This window comes from Zonotrichia leucophrys, chromosome 1 (assembly GCF_028769735.1).
Source record: "Zonotrichia leucophrys gambelii isolate GWCS_2022_RI chromosome 1, RI_Zleu_2.0, whole genome shotgun sequence".
Taxonomy (NCBI): Eukaryota; Metazoa; Chordata; class Aves; order Passeriformes; family Passerellidae; genus Zonotrichia; species Zonotrichia leucophrys.
Genome location: NC_088169.1, coordinates 61,196,164 through 61,213,469, shown reverse-complemented (window position 1 = coordinate 61,213,469; position 17,306 = coordinate 61,196,164). Strand labels below are relative to the sequence as shown.

Here is a 17,306-nt window from a genome sequence, read left to right as displayed (position 1 = left end):
TTGGAGCAGAGGGATACAGCAGCATGAGAAATGTAGCCTGTGACATTTAAGCTCAATTTAATCTTCTGTGACACTAGTAACATTTGTTGGTGACTTAGGGGAGAGGATGTTTGCAGTGGTGGGTGGGATCACGAATGTCATCTGATTTTAAGGCTTGTGCCTTGGATGAGCCATCTTTTCATGATGATGGCAGGGAGTTTTTTATTGAAGCACAGAAATCCCAGTAATGCATAGTTTGTCATTTGCATGCTTTAGTCCAGTGTGGCTGATGCAGTATGTATTTTCCATTATTGCTCAGCAACATGTGAAAATCTTGTCCAGGGAAATTCCTTCTCACATGCAGTGATAACCAGATCTCCTGGTTGTTCATGACCTGTTTCTATGATACATGTCAGTGAACACTAGATAGAGGACACCAAACAAATTTTCTCATTAATTCTTGCCAGAGTATCTGTCCTATAAGAAACACAATTAAACCCATTCCTAATCCCTGAGCTATGCATTCTGCAGGGCTGATGCAATTTCAGCTGATAACATAAATGGATTGTAATGAAATTCACATGTAGCCAAGGCAGGGCTTTCTGCTTTATAAACAAAGAGACACCAATTGTTTTGGGGAGATGTTTGGTGTTTCTACTTCAATATACTGTTTCTACATTGCCTTTTTACATTTCTTTTCTGCCCTACAGTTCTGCAGCTTTGCAAGAGATGTGGGCTTCACTCTCAACCCTGACATTTTCATTTTTTAAGCCTAAGACTCAGCAGAATTTGGCTTTGTCCTAAGTCTCAAAGAAAAAGAAAAAAAAAGAAGGAAAATGAAACCTAAACCAAATTCAGGATGAAGTTTGATAAATTCTTTGTAATGTATTATTTCATATAGAAGAGTCAGATGTCATCATGTGGGATTATTTTTCTTAAACTCTGACAGATTTACATGTAAAGGAGGAATTAATTTTGCTAGACTTGGCCTACACCATTTCATTTAGCAAGCTAGCAAAAACAAGTGTATATGGTTGGCATACACATGCATACATTTTGATGACTGGATGATGTAATTTATTTGCTATGCTGCTTTTAGTAAAATGTGTGTTTGTTGTACTGCTTTTGATATTTGATTTGGTTTGATATTTTGTTAACGTGAAAAAGTGGAAAAAGTGGGTAAAGCTCTTAGTTCTGTTTGGGAACTGATATACTGTCTCTGTTTTGAGTTGCTGTGGAAGAATTAATTTGTGTCTGCTGGAACAGAGCCCAAAAGTATCTTTTAAATTACACCAGTACATCACCTGTTCTTTGCTAGCTGGAGTCCCAGCAGGACTTGGCATGGCGTGTCCATCCAGCTGTAGCTCAGACACCACTGCTGTGGGAATCTCCTCCGTGCCTCTGGTGGGGCTGTCTCTCCTAAGGGTATCCCTGTTAGCTGTTAGCATTACCCTGTAGCTGTTAGTTAGAGAAATACCCTGATGTGGGTATCTTCTGAGAAGAAACAGTTTTTCACATCTCTTTTCCTTCTGTCTACATCTCTTTTGGGATCCACCATAAGGACAATAAAGGTGACTTTTCAGAGGAATCGAACTCTCAAAAAAGTGAACCCAGAGCAGGCACTCTGAATAAAGGTGGCAGGAGTCCTTAGCTGAGGGTCATTTTCCAAGCTAAAGGGAACAAGTATAAACTTAAAAAGCCAAGCATGACTTAAATCAACCAAAAAAAACCAACAAAACAAACAAACCAAAAACACCTGCAAAACCCAGGAGACTGCCAGATTGCAAAAAGTCCTTATCTTCTGAGTCCTTGCTCATGAGCCAGCCAATTTTGTTGAGTGTACAGCCCAGAAACTTACTATTACTAATACCCATGGGCTTTTGTCTGGTGTAATAGAGAGCAGCATCACAGATTTGCCAAGTGATCAGTTCTTAAACTGGTTTAGTGCCTTGGCAAGGATAGGCTGGAACCTCTATTCCATACTTTAAAAACAGAATTGAAATTAATGTGTAAAACTGTAACTAGATTAACAAGGGCCCCAGAATGTGTTAATAAGATCCATATAGTCCCAGGGTGGCACATTAAAACCCTGAGGTGCAAGGGCTGACCTTAGAATGGGACCTTTCCTGTGTATTTAGAAGTCTGTTACATTTTGATGAATTTTTTTGAATTAATAAAAAGGAGATGGATAATTGCATCAGAAAAAGCCATTTGTTGTCATGCCAGGGCAGCACAGGGGGTACATGATAAAGGCTCAGGTTTGCAGGATTGCTGCTCTGACATGCCAGACCTATCTAGGGTGGTCACTGCATGCTTGGAGCCAGGACCATGCCACTCTGCTACAGCTGTGGTAGGGGCTTTTAAAAATCACACTCAGCAATCTCTGCTCCTGGCTGCCATCTCCTCTCCCAGACAAAGCCCTGTGAGCTTGGGCACAGATAATGAATACATCATTCACTGAGACATTCAGAGCAGGGCTTGGCCATTATGCAGCTGATTGCATGGGGACTGAATGTGAGCACAGACGCAGATCCTGCTGACAGGCTTGAATTACACAAGGTAAGACTCAGCAAAGCCTGGAATTCTTATGGTTTTAGTCAGTGGTTCTCCCCAAAATGCTGAGAGCAGGTGTGTAATTGAAGACACATGATCCAGTATAGTAAGTACAGAGGTTCTGTTCTCCAGAAATTAGTTGTGTCTGGGGAGGAAAAACAGCAAAGAGCTGCATTTCCCTCCTTTCTGACACAGCAGCCTGGGCAGGACACAAAGTAAATGTGACACAATTGCAAGGAGCAAACCACCATCCCTGCCTGAGGTTGTTCCAGTCTGCATTTCCCTCTCCAGCCCATTCCAGGGCAGAGGCATTTCCTTGCTGGTGCAAGGCACGTGATAGCAGGGACTGGGCTGACCCAAACATCTCTCCTGTCTCTGCTGCTCCTTTCAGTCCAGGCTCAAGCTCTGCTTCCCCGCACACACCTCGCCAGAGCTGAGGAGCTGCCCACAAATCCCCAACTCTGCCTGAGGTCTTGCATCCCCTCGGAATCCAGCCACAATTCCATATGTCTCTGAGAGACATTTGTTCTGGATGAAGAAGGCGGTACAGTTTTGTCCACTTTGCAGGAGTTTGTATTTTTGGTAAGAGTCCTTTTCTTTTAGAATCTTTTTATTTTTTTGTCCCTCTCTTGTCTATCCTTCTTTCCTGCCTAAGCTGAAAGAAGCCACATTATATCTGAGTTCTACTCTGCAGAGCATGGATTTGAAATTAGCAGAATGAGTAAGTCCACTCCTAGTTTATTAAAAACTGTTTTTCTGGAACTGATAAGGAAGCCAATTAAAAGCCATGAAGTCTATTTTCATAATAATGCTAAATGGGGCACTTCATAAATTGAAGATTCGCCATGCAAAGAAAAAGTGATGTATTTTGGTTTAATAAAATGAGTTCAGAATTCTTTAAAGAGTAGGATAGTAATGTGTTTTTTCCACTTGTTTTGAATTTTGTCCTTAATTCTTGCCCCTTATTTAAACAAACTTCCTGCATACATCCAGGAGGCAGTGCAACAGCTGTTCTGTGGACTGAAAGCAATGGGATATTTGCTTGAGGACATGGTAGAAGAGGGTCAATTGTATGCAGTGAACAAATAATTTATTAGGTTGGCCTCATTTCTTCTTTGTCATTTATTTGTGAACAGAACATAATTTCAGCAGTGCTGTTTGGTTTTCAGAGTTTGACACATGGAAACAGAAATAAACAAATGTGACTGCTGAATTTCTCATGAACTTTAATCGCTTATGCAACTAGATATTCAAACATATTGGTTTTGCTCTTTTAATTGGATATGTGGTACTGGTTTCAGTCTCCTAGCTGAATAGGAGTTATTGACCTTTGGGATAAATTAATGTGCAAAAATCAAAATGTATTTTCTATAAGATTTCTGCTGAATCATTTTAGAATTCCAGTCACAGAATTATTTTTCAAAGATGTGGGGAACAGGAAGCAGACTGGAAAGAAATTGGCAAAATAAAAGAATAGTCAAAATGAGTTTATTTCCCCACTTTAGACAAATATGTGAAGAAAGTTAGTTTTTTTGACTCTTTCTATTAGGGATTTAGACATATTAGTTAGCAGATATGATCTCAGCTTTACAGGAGTTTTAACTTTAAAATAAGAGGGCTTTATTGATACTGTCTGTAAGCAGTGCTATAACTTTCACTCATGTCTAAATGTGGTGTGCATATTAAGTGCCTATTCTGACAGCAATAAATATGGTTTAGTAAAATTTGTATTTTGATATGCATGGAAGTAAATCAGCAGAAGATTGGGTGAACTGAAATGTGTAAACTTTTCTATCTGAAGGAACTGAATTACTGAAATGCAAAACTAGTTACCTGCTCCATTAAGAACTATGAGTAGAGAAGATTTCTATGGGAAAAAAGTGATGGGAAGCAATTGGCTAAAGAGTGATTGCAGAGATAGTGTCGGTGCTAATTGACTTGTTCAGGATGTGCACAAAATCGGATTTGCCAATCATATGTGCGTTTTGTAAATGATAATATTATGGCAATTAAAGGATAAATCACTTTTCCATGATGTTGCTGTATTAACTTAAAGTGATCATCTGGGTTTAATTCAGATCTGAGAAGAAACAATTTATTTTAAAGTGTTACCTTTCAAGTCTTATTTCTTTGTGTGCGCTCTGAGTGCTTTTTGTCTGCTATATATTGACGGTTCTCATGCTCAGACTGCTGATCCTAAGGGTGTTCATATAAACAGATGTTCCTCATATCCTGTCTGGGTTATTTTTTTTCCCCTTCTTTATAGAAGTCATAATTCTGCTGTATGTAGTGCTGTAGACATTTTCATGGTAGAAAGCCACAGTGTCTTTCATAAATGCTGTTTCCCATGATAGACCAAAAGGCGCACGGATCCCGTGGTGATGGATGTTTATTGGAGGCAGCCTGGGCTGCAGCAGCAGGAAACAGATGCACAATACACCCAGGCAGTGTCTCACGTGGGCAGGACATAGTTAACCTTAGGGGTAAACAGCCTAAAATGTAAAAGTGAACTTATTAAGAGATATTTTACTCAGTAGGTTGGAGAGAAAACTTAAATTCTCATCTGTAAGGGTTTTGGTTTAGTTTTTTTTTTTTTGTTTTTTTTTTTACCCTACGCTTCAACTATTTCGCTTTCAATTTGGTGAATTTCCTCTGCACGCAGAACAATTGTTTCTCCCATGTCTATGTGAGGAACCAGGAGGGCTTAGCTAAAAGGGAGGCTTCTCCTTGTCTTCAGACCCTGAGGGTCTGCTATGCAGGCCAGCACTGAGGAGCTAAGGCAAATAGCTGCAGGAGGAAGGGGTCTGAAAACTCCAAATCAAGAGATCACTCATATTGAACAAGAACCACAGAACTCTCTCCTTAGAAGGGGGCTGAGGATTTATGGATTTTTGGAGAATTTTTTCTTTACTCTTGCAGCAGGTGTGGAGGAGTGATAGATTTTGTTTTAATCCAGCCCTGTAGGATGAGAGAAAATGGAGTTATGTTGAACTGGCTACAGAAAAAAAAAATCCTCTGAGTTTGCTACAAATAGATAAAATGTATCTCACAGTTTGTAAAAATTACAGTGAAAAACTAACTACAACATGGAGACAGCATGACTTTTGTTTATAAATATTTGTATTTTGTGCTGAGAATTCCTTTAGCTGAGTAGATGCATTTAAAAAGTATTTGAAGATTAGAAAATCTGACTCCAAAAAAGTTAATTTGATGGATTAAATGTGCAAGAATTAAATTCTTCACACAGGACAGAGTGGAGTTGTCCATTGGACAGCTGTTCCTGCAGTTCCCATGTCATTCTTGAGCCTGGTACCCTCTGAACCCGTGCTCACAAGCTGCCACTGTATTTTGCAAACTGGCCATTAACATTTGCCTTTGTCACCCTGGGTGGGTGAGCCATACAGTGAGCTAAGCTGGCTGCAGGATGAACAAGTGTTTTTACAAGACTTTTTATTTCAGTAATTCCAGCAGGGGAATAAAACCACCCCAAAATATTAACATTGTATCATTTTTTCTGAACCATTGACCAATCCACATGTTCTGATCTTCAGTAATATGTTTTCACCCACTTTTTATTCATTTTCCTTCTTTCCCTCATCCTTCTCCCCTTTTTATGCAAAGGTCCCCTGACAGGTTCCTTCCCCCTTCTCCCCCGATCTTGTATCTATTTTGGATATTCTCCTTCTGATGTTCTCTTCCTAACGATTAACTATTTCCTCAAGCTCTGTTAGTAGGATGTTACAGAAACTAAGCGGCATAGATTATAATGTATCCAGTGCTTTACACTGTGTATCAAAACTGGTTGCACATAGCTGTTAAAATCATTTGCCTCCCATATCTTACCTCCACTGGTAATACCTCCACTGGAATAGATGGCAGTGGTTTCATTGGCTTTGATGAGGAGACACCTGATCATTCCCCTGTTTTCAAATATACACAGGGGTCACAGCAAGAGGCATCATGCAGAAAGGTTCAGATTCTAGCCCAAGCCCTGACTGCACCCCTGGGGGTTTCTGTAGGATGTGAAAGAGAAGGTTCAGCTGCCCAGAAATCCTCTCTATAAATAGCAGTGAGGGAACTGTGGGGTGCTCTGCTGTGTTAGAAGATGCCACTTTAATGTGGAAAATGCAATGAGAGAGGAACCAATCTTTTTGAAAACCTGTGTTTGGAGGTGCCAAGCACCTGAGAACATGATGCTGAGTAGTGAATTGCTTTATGAATATTTTGACGGAGATAAAGCCTCCATGGAAGGACAAAAGTATGGAATAGAGGTAGCTTTGTGCCTCTCTGGTTTATTTTGAAGGATTTCTAGTCATTCTAACAGTCTCACCATCTCCTGGCACCTCTCGGTGTGTGCTGACAATATTTGTGCTTCAGTGAGATCAAGCCATTGAAGCCATAGCTGACCAGTTGTATTGGCAACTCTCAGTGTAAGGGGAACCTGATGAGGATCCTGTGCAGCTGTCTCAAGGCAAAGTGAGTTCAGGACCCACAAGGAGCATTATCTTCAGTTGAATATTGAAATATTTGTCTCTGTTCAGGAGTTTATCTTAACACTGTTGAATTGTATCTTCAGCCTGAACTAGCAACATCTACTGTGCTGAATAGAAGACTCTTGATTATTCTGAGCAATGTATCTGTGTTTGTTCTCTTCAAAAATGTTTTGTTAGCAGAATCACTTCTTGGAGCTGAGCAACACCAGGCAAAGAAGCCAGCATGCACTTTGCTGAAGGAGTGGTGATCCTTGCTTGTACTTCTTAGACCTAGAGGGTCCAGTGGTCACTGACAAATGTGTGCAACCCCCTTCTGCACTGGGCAGGCGTGGTTATCCTGTTCTTGAGTAAGGAACTAAAAAAATTGCAAATTCCAACTGGCTTTCCAAACCACAGATGTTCCATGATGCTGTTTTGTCTGTACTGTAAGATCTGGCTCACCCTCTGAACTGGTATGTTTGGCATTCCAAAGCTGAAGGAACAACTGGGACCTTCCAGAGGTAAGAAAATTACATAGATTCGTAAAATATTTAGTTTACAATTAACACATGAAAACACAGTGTGTATTCCTATTACTTGACACAAGCAAGATGTTATGCGTAGGGAATAAATCTCTGACAAGATTACACTATCTTTTTTTTTTGTAAAATTTTGGATTTTCACTTCAGCAGACACTTTCCCTTTAAGGTTACAGTATATATTTTTTAATATGTATCTTGGTGTTCAGTTTTCCTTTTTGACATACTTTGCGTACTAGAGTCCCCCAATGATGCCACAGTGTTTGTCTTCTGGACGTTGTTCCCAACCTGTGAAAAAAATTTATGTCTTTCATGTAAATAATGGAATCACATCTCTCTTTCAAATCTGTGCTACTCTTGACACATAGAGCAGGCTGCAAGATGGAAAATATGGTGCCAGTGAGCTCCCTCCTCGCTAGGCTCTAGGCTGTAGGTGACCCTCCCCATCCTGATCCTGCCTGAGGGCAGATGGTGCCAGCACAGGGACTGGACCTGTCCAGGGAAAAGACACAAGTCCATTCCAGCTCTGGTGAGGAAGAGAAACTCAGGGACACATTCTCACAGGTTTTAGTAAGGAGAAAACATTGTCAGTGTGTTGTCATTATCATTCTCTCCACTTCTGGCTACTATGTTTTGCAGTAGTCTCATCCCAAGTCTGTTAGGTATTTTCACATTTTTTTGACACCTCTAAAGGAAAGTGACATTTCTCTTTTCTCCACTTTAGAGAAAAATTCAGAAAACATCCCGCACACAAAAATGTCCAAGATTACATTCTTCTGCATAATTTTCAGTGATCTGCAGATTTGTGTCACATGGTGGCTGTTAAAGCCTGCATTCAAAACGTTTCTCCAGAGAGCATGCTCTGGTTGCGATATGGTTAAACACTAACTAAAAATTAAGAACATTTTGAATATCTGCTTGAGAAATTTAATTATGTCATGATTTGAAATTTGTAGGCTTCAGTATCTGTAAGAATGCTACTTAATTTCCTGGAAATGCTATTAGACTTAAGCTCTGATCAGCTGGAATATTTTATTCATAATCATGTGGCACTCAGTGCCCATAATTAACAATTGTGTGTCAATTTGTCAAGCACCATAAAAGACAAATGGGAAGGCAAACTGTACTCTCACTTTTGCTTTTTCAGCAAATATTTTTCATTACAAATCAAATTTCTTGGGGAGTTGTGAGATTACTTTGGTATTTTAGTCATTTAAAAACAAACAGTAGCTGGTTTGCAATTACATGCATTCCTGACTGGAAATGCTTCTGGATACAGTATTGCAGTTTATCTTACTGTTTGTCAATAACAGAGACGAATTTTCCTTCTGTAAGCTGTCAGAAATATCTGGCAGGTAACTAAATTGTCCTTTTCAGTTTTGGGTAGCTGATGATCTGCTGTGCTGCCTCTGCTCCTGGTCTGCCACACACAGCATTGCAAGGTGCACAGCTCCTGAGAAAATCAGGGTCTGCTCCCTTTCTCTTTCTTTTCCTCTTTCCTCTTTCATTTCTCAGTTCATTCCCAGTGATGGGGACTATGTTAGTGAGGGTAGGACAAGATAATTTTATTAATTTCTGAGTACCTTGACAGCAAATCACCATCAGGTGTCTGAAGGATGATAGTTAAAATGAACAAAAATAAAAATCAATCAATGGTTCCAGCACCAGTTGCACACTCTCTGGTAGTGGCTGTCACCACACCACTTTTCTTCAGAAGGTAAAAAAAACCTCTTGTTCTGTGCACGTAGAAATCAGACTTCAACAGAGGCAAGTATTGATAGGGTTAAGGCATTTATTCTAATACACTTCACTAGACAGTCTGGATTCCTATCCTGCCTGCTGAATCTGCCCATCTCAATACACATCTGTGGTTTCTGTAGGGAACAGGTTTGTGAGCAGAGTTTAGCAATTTTCTGTATTTATTTTGTATGCCTGTCATATTTTTTTTCTGAAATCCCAGTACATAAATACCGGTTTAGAAGCAGAGGTTCATTTTTACTTATTTATAGCAGGTAATACTCCTATAGGACCTATACACATAATAAATGTAAACATACAAACAAACAAAACCTCCTGAAAATTGTGAAAATTGAGTACCTGGTGCATTTTCTAGCATTGTGGGATTTGGGTTTCCTGGTTTGTTTTTTTTTTGGTTTGTTTTTTTTGTTTTTTTTTTTTTTTCTTACCTACTTGTGTTCATTGGTTACCTCATAAAACTTCCAGTCCCAGCTGTTGCTGGTCACCAGGCACAGTGCCAGGAGATGGAGAGACTGACCCTTCTACTTCCACAGACAAGACTAATATCATGCTAATCCTGGCTGGTGACCCTGTGTAACTATTTTTCATGCCTATAGAGCAAAGAAAATAGGGAGTAACCTATTTTAGTGGGGAGGAAAAAGGTGGAAATTCTTTTGTCTACTTGAGTGCCTTGAAGGTGGGGTTTAAGACTTAGGAAGTCCTGGAATTTAAATCATAGCAGTGGAAGACCAAGGGATTTATGTGGGTAACCTGGGATTTGTTTTATTACATTTAAGTTTTATGTATGACCTGCAGTCACTTGCTGGAGCAGAAAGCAAATGCAACAGAAGGGGCAGGAGGATGTGAGCAAATTATTCTTGACTGTGAAATGGTGTGCCTCAACCCTGCTTTGAAAGAACCCCTTGCTGGGCATGGAGTAGCCATGACTGCAAGGCTCTCTCTGAGCCCTTTGAAAATGCTGTTACATAAATGCCACATATTGGCTCATTCTGTGGATCCTTTTCTCACTAGGAACTGTACTAAAACTTCTAAGAGGTTTATGAAACGCGTATTAGACAGAAATATTTTTTCTAAATGGGATTAACTCCAAGATTCAGTCTTTAAAGTTCCCTTACATTCCTTAAACTATCACAGTCCATTTCCCATGTGTCTATACCCGCATTTATTTTCTTAACATTCTTTTTTAAAATTATTGGTGCAAACTTGACTTTTCTTATTGATCTGTCTTTTTTTGATCCTTCTGGTGTAGTTCCCCTTCTATTTCCAATGTCTTTGACTTTTCTACTCTCTCTTTTGCTTTTCACATAGAATTTAAATGCTGTGCCAACAAAGCACTGAAGTAAAAGCTTATGTTTTGATGTGATGATATTCCCCAGTGCCTTTGACCCACCGTTCTCAGTAAAGCTTTACTCCTTGCTGGATGACTCATCTCAGGAAATAACTTTTTGTAATGGATGTGTTTTGTGTAAATATCCAATGCCAGTTCTATATTAAAGAGAGCAGTTGTTTATGAGAGAACGCTGGCCTGTATCTTTCAATAGGCAGCCTTGTCAGTGTAGTACTACAGTTGAGATTTAAACCATTTTGCCTTGAAATCTTCATTTGGGCATCCCCCACTGCTACTGTAACCACATCTCTTTTTATGCTTCGGGTGATGGATCCATGTGTTTGAGTTTGAGGTGGGTCTTAGGAGAACTGTGCAGTTACAGATACTGAAGATGAGCTTCTGAGTGTTCTGGTTTAAAGACAGGCCAGGGTGGTGGCTGTGGAGTGCCATAAACATCTGGCAGTAAGGCAGATGACCACATAGTGGTTTCATTCCCCCTCATAGTGGACTTCATCAGGTAAAATACAAATAGCACTTATCAAAACCCTCCAATATGGGGGTTATCCCTGTACCTAGAAGATACTGACTTTCTCTTTGCCTAAGATTTAGGAAAGGACATTGGAAACTAGGTTTTAGCATCTTCTTTCAGAAGTGAAAGAACAGATTTGGGCTAGAAGGCTTGAGCCCTCTCTTGGCACATGGAGTTCAGAAACATAGAGTCTCTTGACAGAGGCATCATCTTAGAAGTGTTTGAGGTATTTTCCTTCTACTTTTCCCATTGGAAGGCTGATTCCAAACCCAATTAATGGTTAGGAACTTTATTTGCATTCCTAGCCTAAATATATTCATGAACAACCTTTATCCATTTGTTTTGTGACACCATTACCTTTTATCTTGAATAGTTCTTTATTAATAATTAATAGGGTATTAATTAATATTTAATAGAGAGCAAACACATCCTCCCTTACCTTTCCCCTTAGCTGTTTCACTTCATTTTGCTAGACCAAACAATCTAAGCTCCTCTAATCTCCCTTGAGGAAGAAAGTTCTCTCCAAAATGATTTTTGCAGACGTTTTCTACACCTGGTCTGTTTTCATTTTATGATGAGGATGGCCAAACTCCAACTTGCAAAATGCATGTGGCTCATAAGCTGTTACACTGTGTCTCTTTTGCTGATTATTCAGTGTTAGAGCGGCTGCCCAAAATGCAAGAGAAGTGTATTGCCAGCTCTGCAAGGTAAGAAAATTGAATAAATAGGCGCAGGATCAATGTACAATGCTCTGGTATGCATGGTGCTTCTAGTGCGAAGAAGCAGCTTCCAGCTCTTCTGTGTATTCCACTGTGCTGGCAGGAGCTCTGGGCCAAGGATGCAGGAACAAGGTAGGACATGGTATTTCACTGGGGAGTTGTGCAAAAGTGGGGAGGCTGATGAAGTGGGAGCAATAACTTTTAGAGAGGTGAAGGGCACCAAAAGCAAAGGTGGGGAGGATGCATCCTTTGGGATGGGCTCCAACCACTTTGCAATGGGCTTAGGGGCCATTGCTCAGATGAAGTGTTAATGCAGGTGGTCTGGAGCCCAGCATAGATTTATCACCCCAGGATGTGTCTCTGTGGCAGGCTGCAGTAGCACCTGAGCTGTGTGAACACACCAGCCACGGCGCTGGAAGGCTGCTTTAGCCTGATATTCCACCTGGGCTGATTAGCCCTTCTCACATAGCCAGGCTGCTTCCAGCGTCAAGGCTGGCACTTATGGGCAGCCTGACTTTGGATATCATGGCCAAGCATTGTAGGCTTAGACGATTGGCATATAAACAGCAGAAAAATCTCCCCGAGTCTGGAGTGTTTGTCAGGTACGTAAATATCTCAGATTATTTTTCCCTAAATTATACCTATGGGGATCATTTATGCAGCAGTTTTATAACTAGTTTTTGCATAAAATATAGTCCTGGTACTCAGGTTATCTTTTATGTAGTCAAACATTTTATTGTTTGCATGCTAATCTAAACTCTTCATCACTGCTGAATGCCTTCAGCAGCCGTAGTCTGGTTTTCCTATGGCGCTTTGCTTTGGAAAAGAAAATGAATGTGTCTGCTTCTCTTAATCATAAATTCGGTCTCCTGTTTCTTTGTTATAATTCTTTTGATGTGAACAAAACTCCAAATCCATTTTTTGTGAAATTTAAGAAGCTAGTGTGTTTAAGAATGCGTATGTGCTAACAATGAACCCTCTCCATCTGGATGCTTAGTAAAAGCTGGGGCAATGTCTGTGTTGGAAGAGTTCTTTCAGTTTTAATACTTTACTCTTGATTGTGTCTGAGATACCATTTCCAGCCTTGAAGTAAGTACAGGATTTATTGTTCCAAAGTGGTACAGTGATCATTTCAGACCTCTAGTTTACTTTTTTCAGGAGCCTCTTTTTAATGTCTCATAGAAAAGTTTAACCCTGGTAGGGGAGCCCAGATGACAAAGGGAGCCTAAGTAACCTCGTATTTCCATTTTGCTAGAGTGTGTTGGGGTGTACCAAATTTTAGGACATAAGTCTGTCTCACTGCAGAGTTCATGGCAATGAAGAGTAACACTCCTGTATAAGGTACACCCACCCTATAATGTGACGGCTAAAACAAATCTCTAAGAGCTTAGCATGCATCTCTCATTTTATCTGCATCTATATATGTGCTGTATGTACAGCACTGCACATTCCTGAGGCTGTCAGCTTAGATAGCCAAACCCAATTGCCACCTGCTTGCATTTGATTACAGCTCCCAAACTAACCTGTGCTTAATTTACCACTGTTTGAATCTTCCATGCCCTCAGGGTTAGGAATGGCTGGCTGCTTCTTGGCCAGTGAGAAGAGAGATCCTTGCATCCACAGACCTCAGCTCTTGAGGTGAAAAGGAGCTAGGTCACTGGTACAGTGTCACTGTAAGGATTGTTTGCACCCAAACCATTTCTTTCTACTGAGTCAGTTGTAGGAGGGATGCTGGAGATGAAATAATAGTAATTTCATCTAATGCAGGCTGCAATGAGCAAGGCAAGTGCCCTCCCTCCACATAGATTCTGCTCAAGGAATGACTCAGGGAGTAAGGAAGGGACTTCACTGTGGCACAAGACACCTGTGGGGCCAGAAACCTCTGCCACAGCAGCATTTCATAGTCCACTAGTAATCCAAACCCAAAGTCTGTCTGCACCTCTGATTTGTTTTTTTTTTCCTTCATATTTTCCTCTTTTTTTTTCTTCCCATAAAGATTAAATTCAAGATTGAAAAAAAAAAATTGAAGTCTCTGCAGTAGAATGATACCTGGAACAATAATTGGATCAAATGAATAATGTGCATTTTTACTCATAGTCTGAAGTGTCCTAGTTTGTGTGATGGATTAATCACCATTTCCTTGTGACTAATGTCATCACTTTCAAAATGATATCTTAGTTTCCATGGAGTGGCTGAAGCCATAGACATCTGCCTTATTAACTGCTTGTTGATATCAGCTCTATGAAACTAGGGTTTAGTTAGTGGTAATGGTTAAAGAAGGTGGGGAAAAATACCCAGGAGATCACAGTTTACATGAAATAACAACTTTCATCAAGATGCAGGTGTCAGTTTTCATTTGTGTGTTGCTGGTTTGTGTCTGGGGCTTGTTGAATAAAGTAATCAGGGTCACAGTTAATCAGGACACACCTGATTTCCCCTCAAAACCAGGGAAGCCCAGTGGTGGCAGATACAGAATATTATTTCAGCTGTATCCTGTGTTTAAAAAAACAGCTGTGAGCAACAGTTACTAGCATTAGTGACACTCTGCCAACATATGCAGCGCTTTGGGCTCTATTATTAATAGGAAAAAGTCAGAGTTCATGAAATGTAGGGACCAAATTTTTTTATAATAACTCATCCATTTTTCATATATTTTTTTAAACTGTAAATTACCACATTGCAAAACTGGATAATTTCAGATTAGGGTAATTACCATGTGGGTTTTAAGAGGTGGGGGAAAAACAACACTTTTGCAACTGCTTCCCAAATACACCTTTGACAGGAGAAAGGAAAAGGGAAACATCCCAAAGAGAGATGGATGGATGGATGGATGGATGGATGGAAGGAAGGAAGGAAGGAAGGAAGGAAGGAAGGAAGGAAGGAAGGAAGGAAGGAAGGAAGGAGTAGTAAATACTATTAAATATTTGCTTTAATAAAAGTGTTTGGTTGTGCTCTCTGAGGTATAATAAATATTGTCCAAACCACAAAATGTGCAATTCTGTAAGAGACTCAAAACAGTACAATCAAATCCTCCAGCCTGCTGAGAGTGTTCAGCCTACCATAATTTAGAGTTTGTCATTAATAACTGGCATGCTTTGCAGACATATTTCTTATTCCATCATGCATTAGAAATTTTAATGAAATTGGTCTTAGCATGCTGAAAACATGATCATTTGCTAGGAAGTTTTATTGGTCAGGAATAAATACATTGAGAAATAATAATTCTGAATGCTGCAAGTCAACTTTAGCCTTTGTGTTACATTTACAGTTTTCCATCATCTTGGTGTAGGACTGTGATGTGTAAACTCTTTTCCCAGCACAGGGTTATAAATCTAAGTCTCCAATATCATGTTCCAGCATAAATAAAAATAAATCAAATTTGTTGAGTCAGCTTTTTTTCTTCCCTGTTCAAAATCAACTTCTGATTTTTGATTTATTAAATTATTCCATTGACTAGTGACTGAAAGGCTAATGCAGGAACAGCCACACTGAGTCAGATCAAAAGTTGGTCTGACTCAATACTTGGTGTTCAGATCTGAAATTAAAGCCTAGTAAAGAGTACAAGAGGACAGGCAGGTATAGCCATTTCCAAGAAGTACTTTGTGCTGCTTCACTTCATTGCTCAAAGACTACCTGAGCCAGAGGGGATAGCCCTTGACAGGGCTGTCACCTGTGATCCCTGTGAATTGGTCCAGTTAACTTTTCAGAGCATGTAAACTTCTAGCAGTTACAGCTTTCCATGGCAAGGACTTACACACAGTTTAATGATGTGCTGTATGAAGAACCATGTCTTTTTGGTTCTATAGCATGATACTTTCATGTGATATGCCCCTGTTCTTCTCTGTATCTTCAGACAGGATGAAGAGATTCCTTTCCATCCTCTTCATTCATCTGATGATTTTGTAAATGTCTGTCACATCCCTATGTGACATACTTAGTCATTGCTTTCCCAGGCTGAAAATAATTAACTCTGTGTAGTTATTTTCTCCTGGAAACTCCTCCATGCCATTGAGTGTACTTGCCATCTTCCTATTGGTCTATTAATTTTTTCCACGTCTTTTTTGGGTAGAGGAACCATGAGACAAGGATGTAACTTTTGCAATGAGAGAATGATATTTCTATTTGTTTTCCCTGTCTTTCCTAGTAATTTGATTTATTGTTGTGGTTTAACACCAGACAGCACCACACAGCTGCTCACTCACTTTCCCCTGGTGGGATGGGAAAGAGAATCAAAATAGTAAAGCGGGAAACCTCATGGGTTGACTTCAACAGGTAAAGCCAAAGCCACACACAAAAGCAAAGCAGAACAAGGACTTCATTCACCACTTCCCATGGGCAGGCAGGCAGGTGTTCAGTCATCTCCAGGAAAGCAGGGCTCAATCATACATAAAGTGATCTGGGAAAACAAAGACCATACCTCTGAAGGCCTTCCTCCTTCTTCCCCCAGCTTTACATCCTGAGCATGATGCCATATGGTCTGGGGTGTCCCTTTGGCCAGTTCTGGTCAGCTGTCCTGGCTGTGTCCTGTCCCAGCTCCTTGTGTACCCCCAGCCCTGTCTCTGGTGGGGTGAGAGGCAGAAAAGGCCCTGACTCAGCGTCAGCCCTGCTCAGCTGTAACAAACACGTCCCTGTGTTACCAGCACTGTTTTGGTCAGAAATCCAAAACACAGCCCCATACCAGCTACAGTGAAGAAAATTAACTCTATCTCAGCAAAACCCAGCACATTTACTTTCATGAGCACTGAGCTGAGCTGTTTGAAGGGCTGACTGTTGACTGTTTCAGATTGTGTCTGAAATCTCATTTGTGCCTGATAATAGCCTACCACAGACTTCATCACACTGTGTACAAAGTCATGGTTTTTGGCTTTTTCCACATGTCAGGACTCTCAAATTACATGTTTTCAATTTTACCTGCTATTTAATTGCTTGGGTTCTGAGCTACAGAGAATTCACCGGTATTGGTGGTGTAGGAGCAGGAGGGTGCTCTTGGAGCAAACTTCCTGATTGTCTCTACTTACTGTGTATTTGTACATCCAGGTGAATTTGATTCCTTTCAGATGTAATTAAACCAAAAAATAAGCTCCTCAAGTTCAGCTTGGGTATCCTATTCTCAGACATTGGACCAATGGGAATAAACTGGAATGAGTCTGAATTAAATTTAAAAAAGAAGAATGAAAAAAATTAAGAAGTTTGGAACATGTGTGGTCTTCATCAGTAGCTATTTCACTCTACACATCTGTTCCTTTTGATATTTGGTTCTTCCTATTTTTAACACGGCTTCAAGCCTTACTGCAGTACTTCACTACTTGCCCTTATCTTTTCCTTCCTGAGCAAATTAGTGTCAACGACATGGATGGTAAAAAATGGCAGGTATTATGCAGTTTTGGTTTAAGATGTTAGACCAATATCATTGAGTAGGGATACATTTTT

The 17,306-nt window shown here is 40.1% G+C and overlaps 1 protein-coding gene across 8 annotated transcripts in view; it reads left to right on the top strand.

Annotated features, from left to right (window-relative positions):
- The window catches only part of ENOX1 (ecto-NOX disulfide-thiol exchanger 1), a 357,261-nt gene that overhangs the window by 140,634 nt on the left and 199,321 nt on the right, over positions 1–17,306 (top strand). The window contains exon 1 of one of the 8 annotated variants that reach the window (XM_064714426.1): positions 2,980–3,114. The exons of the other annotated variants lie outside the window; for them this stretch is intronic. The gene's annotated coding sequence lies outside the window, so the exon portion shown is untranslated. Of the gene's footprint in view, positions 1–2,979; positions 3,115–17,306 lie in introns of those variants that run through there. 8 annotated transcript variants of the gene reach the window in all.